Source organism: Vombatus ursinus, unplaced genomic scaffold (assembly GCF_900497805.2).
Source record: "Vombatus ursinus unplaced genomic scaffold, bare-nosed wombat genome assembly UNPS02011149.1, whole genome shotgun sequence".
In the NCBI taxonomy this organism is placed as follows: domain Eukaryota; kingdom Metazoa; phylum Chordata; class Mammalia; order Diprotodontia; family Vombatidae; genus Vombatus; species Vombatus ursinus.
In genome coordinates this window covers 23,700-28,893 of record NW_020950927.1, presented here as the reverse complement: position 1 = coordinate 28,893, position 5,194 = coordinate 23,700, and the positions used below count along the sequence as shown (strand labels likewise).

Below are 5,194 nucleotides of genomic sequence, written 5' to 3'. Positions count from 1 at the left end.
TTTAGAGCTTTCATAAGGAGAAGACCAGAAGTAAACCCAAAATTTGACCTCCAATATCAAGATCCAAGAGAAGTATAAACAAGTAAAAAGGGAAAAGAATACATGAGATTCAATACAGCTAAACTCTTTACATCCTTATATGGGAAGATGATACTTGTAATTCTTAAAAACTGTATCACTAACAGTACAGATAGAAGGAATATACATAGACAGAGGGCATATGTATAAGGTGATTTTAAGGGAATGACATAAAAAAATTAAGAGATGAGAAAAGGGAGTACAATAGGTCTCGATGGAAGGAAGAGGTAAAATGGAGCAAGTTATTTCACATAAAGAGGCCAAAAGACCTATTACAGTGGAGAAGAAAACAGTAGGGTAAGCAATAGGAATCACTTGAACCTTACCCTCTTCAGTATTGAATCAAATAAGGAATAACATACATAATCAGTTGAATATAGAAATCTTTCTTACTCAACAGGGAAGTAGGAGGCGAGGAGACTAAGTAAAGGGAGTGTGGGTGGGGACTGACAGAAGAGAAGGCAGATCAGGAGAGGTGGTAGACAGAAGAAAAACTCTAGTGAGAAGGGAAAGGTTGAAAGGAGAGAGAGGACAAACAGAAGGAGGAATAAGATGGAAGGAAATACACAGGTAGTAATCATAACTGTGAATTTGAATAGGATGAACTCTCTCATAAAAAGGAAGTGGATAGCAGAGTGGATTAAAAACCAGAATCCTACAATATGCTGTTTACAAAAAATACTTGAAGCAGAGAGATACAAACAGAATAAAGGTAAGGGACTGGAGCAGAATATATTATGTTTCTGCTGAAGTTAAAAAAAAAAGCAGGGGTAGCAAGCCTTATCTTAGACAAAGTAAAAGCAAAAATAGACCTAATCAAAATGGATGTATGATTAAGACATAAAAAGTGGCACTATAAGCAAATTAGAACGGCAAGGAATAGTCTACCTGCCAGATCTGTGACAAAGAGAAAATGTCATAACCAAACAAAATGTACAATAGATTTGCAAAATGTAAAATAGATAATTTTGATTGCATTAAAATAAAAAGCTCCCAGTCCTCTATTTTTTCTACTACATTGAATAGTCTTTGTATAATTAGAGTGTAAATGAATATAACACTTTAAAACTAATATTTCTCTACAACTCTGTGAATTATGTGATGCAAATATTATTATTTTTACATAAAAGGAAATAAATATTTAAATAAACAAAGAGACTTATCCATGTTTAACATGCCTAGTAAATGGCAGAGCCAACATTCCAACCCAGTTCTCTTTTGTTGTTGCTCAGTTGTTTTCATACTGGCCAACTCTTTGTGATCCCCTTTGGGGTTTTCTTGGCAAAGATACTGGAATGGTTTGCCATTTCCTTCTCCAGCAAATTTGACAGACAAGAAAACTAAGGTAAACAGGGTTAAGTGACTTGCCAGGGTCACACAGCTAGTATAAGTCTGAGGTTGGATTTGAACTCAGGAGGATGAATCTTTCTCACTTCAAGCCCTGTACTCTATGCACTGTGCCACCTAGCTACCCAGGTCTCTTTTTACTATACCAGAATAATATGTTCTTCCTGCTACACTGCATTGCCTCTCTAACTTAACTCTTATTGTGTTGTTTGGTTTCTTATACTCCTAAAAATCTATGAATCTAATACAAAATACCTTGACTCTATCCTATGTAGGTTATCTTCCAGAGTGCCATCAAAATGATTAACAATCAAAGATAAGAATGTTTCTAAGGTTTGGAAGAAACCTTTTTTTGGGGGGTGTCTTTTAATCATCTCTTGCCTTATACTCATTAGATTTTTTCTCTTTCCCATAATACATGTCTCTAGATTTCTTCCTACCTTCTCCCACCTTTGTCTCTCCTTATAACCTTCTTTTCTTTACTCTGATAAACTATGTCTATTTTTCTCCCTCTCTTTTGCATCTCATTCGATTCAACTCTTACCGCTTTATCTGCCACTCAACATACTATTTTAAAGCATAAAAATGCAGATTTCTTGTCAACTTATTTTAAGTGGATGCAAATTTCAGTCTAGTAATATATTAATGGAATATATAAATTCACCTAAATTCAACATTTAAAAATTTTACTTGACAAATTGATACTCATACCAACCTCATTCCTTTTTTGATAATTGCCTCTAATTTTCTAGATGTGTTTCAAGAATTGTAGAATTCTGAAACTAGAATTTACCATAAAATCATATATTCAAACTCCCTTATTTTATATATAAATGTTCTGTGACATAGAGTGATTAAGTGACTTGCTCAGACTTCATGAAAATCCAGGGTTTCTGATTTGCAAGATATCATGCTTTCTTCTATTAGATTTAGCTACCTCTGCCCACTGAATTTTATCTCAGCATCTACCATGTTCTTCTTCTATGGCATTGGGCACAAGACAACTAAACTGCACCTCAGTTCCCACATCTACTAAATGAAGTAATATGCTAGGTTATTTTTTTTTTAGTTTGACAAACATTTATTCAGCAAGTACTATGTTCTATAGACATATGGCATAGGTGCTAGATATACAAAATGCTAAATAGGTGCTACAGATACAAAGAAAAAATGAAACAATTATGGTTCTTGATTTCAACTGGGCAAAAATGATATATACAAAGGCAATACAAAGACATATGTATCTCTGTGTGTGTGTAAACACACAGATATATGTCTATTCATACAACATAATTGGTACAGTGAGGGCAATAGAAGCTAGCAGGTGGTATCTGAACAGAGTTTTGTTAGAAAGCTAAATATTCTTTGAGACAGATGTAAGGAGAAACAACTTCAAGTTTCAGAAAAAAAGTGTAAAAGCAAATGGAGTCAAGATATAGGATGTCATATATGAGGATGAGCGGTGAGGACAATTTGACTGAAACAAGGTGCTTTAGAGAAACAAAAGATTACTGTGGAAAGATGAGTTGACAATATGTTATGAATAACATTAAATATCTAACAGGAGTTGATGTTTTATCCTAGGGACAAAAGTGAACCACTGAAACTCTATGAAGTGTAGTGACATGGTCTTTTAACATTATCATTTTGGCAGGTATGAGGAGTATCAATTGAACTGGGGAGAGAATGGAAGCAGGGAGTCCAATTATCAAGATATTGAAATGGTGAAAAAGAAGAGATGACAAGGTGCCAAACTAGGGTGGTTGGGTGCTTGGAAAGAAGGTGAAGTGATACATGGAATTTTGTGGGGATAAAATTAACAGGACTTGGCAAGTGATTAGATATGGTCGGTGAAGGAGAGTGAAGTGTTGATAATAGTGAGGCTGCCAACTAGAGTAAATATCTAGCTTGGCTTTAATGTAGAGAAAATGAAGGTGAATATTATGAAATGTGCCTGGAAAAGTAAGTTAGAACCAAACTGTTGAGAGAAATAAATTCCATGGTGAGTCATTTATATTTTATCCTAAAGGCAATAGAGAATCAGTGAAAGGTTTTCAGCAGTGAAGTGACATAATCCAGTTTGCTCCAAGCAAGATTATTTTGGCAATTGTGTGAAGGAAAGATTGGAGTGGGGAGGGATTAGATGCAGAGGGATAAATGAATTAGGAAACTAGTTCATAAGGCAGGGTTTGAATTAATGAAGCCCTGAACTCAGATGACAGCCTGATAGAAAAGAAACCATGAAGTTTAAATCATAGAAATAGAATCAGCAAGACTTAGCCAGGGCTGGACAGGAGACATGAGGGATAAAAAAGAGTCAACGATTTTTTTTGAGAATAGAACCATGGATGAATGGGGAAGGCAGTTATGTCCTCATCAGAAATAAGGAAGTTTAGAGTAGAAGAAGCTTAAGAGGAAAGATACATAGTTCTGTTTTACACATATTTGGTAAAATGTTCTTTATTCTCCATTTCCAATTGTCCAGACATACAAATGCACACACAGAGTATGGAGAGTTTGGAGAAGTTGGGCAGAAGGGAGTGAAGTACGGTAGGAATCATATTGGGAAGCAAAATCAAACCGTTAAGAAATTTGAAGACCTGGAATGCCTCCAAGAAAGTATAATCTGCGATTGTACAATATATGAGGGAGCTCTCTTGAGGCAAATGAACATTTTGAAAGTCTTCTGGGTGTTCGCCGCCGTAGCTCTCTAGCGCTAGGGCCGCCTCTCGCTCTCCCAGCCCAAGCCGAAAGAGAAGCAGGGTGTGTATGAAGACAAGTTTTCAGGAACGTGGCTCTTACCAAGCAAACTGCCCGTAAATCTACCAGTGGTAAAGCCCCTAGCTACAAAAGCCGCTTTTTACTGGAGGGGTCAAGGAACCTCATAGCTACAGGCCGGGTACCGTGACTCTACGTGAAATCAGACGTTGACAGAAGTCCCCCGAACTTCTGATTCGTAAACTTCCCTTCCAGCGTCTAGTGCGTGAAATTGCTCAGGACTTCAAAACAGATGAGCGCTTCCAGAGAGCAGCAATTGGTGCTTTGCAGGAGGCAAGTGAAGCCTATCTGGTTGGCCTGTTTGATGACACCAACCTATGTGCCATCCACGCCAAATGTGTCACAATTATGCCAAAAGATGTCCAACTAGCACGCCGTATATGTGGAGAACGTGCTTAAACTCCACTATGATGGGAAACGTTCTTCACTCTCAAAACAGGAAAAAAAACAAATCTCTTCTTCCTGTTATTGGTAGTTCTGAACGTTAGATATTTTTTCCCATAGGGTCAAAAGGTACCTAAGTGTATGATAGCGAATGGGAAATAGGGGACAGAATCAGGTATTGGCAAGTTTTTTTTTTTCATTTTCATTTGTGTGTGAATTTTGAATATAAATGCGAGGACATAAAACATTAATGGGGTCAAAAGTTTCTGTGAACAAGTTCCAACGATTCAACTTTGTAACAATTATAAATAAACCTGTTAAATTTTCCTGGACAATGCCAGCATTTGGATTTTTTTAAAAAGTAAATTTCTTATTGATGGCAACTAAATGGTGTTTGTAGCATTTTTATCATGTGGTAGATTCCATCCATTCACCATATTTTCTAACTGAGTTGTCCTACATGCAAGTACATGTTTTTAATGTCTGTCTTCTGTACTGTTCCTGTAAGTTTGCTATTAAAATACCAAAAAAAGTCTTCTCATGCCATTTCTACCCCCACAGAATCTCTCACACCCAACACCTTCTCTTCAGTCACATAACTAAGTTT

The 5,194-nt window shown here is 36.5% G+C and overlaps 1 pseudogene; it reads left to right on the top strand.

The window, feature by feature from the left end:
• The first annotated feature begins 4,212 nt into the window (after positions 1 to 4,212).
• On the top strand, positions 4,213 to 4,602 carry LOC114038466 (annotated as a pseudogene).
• Positions 4,603 to 5,194: the final 592 nt, after the last annotated feature.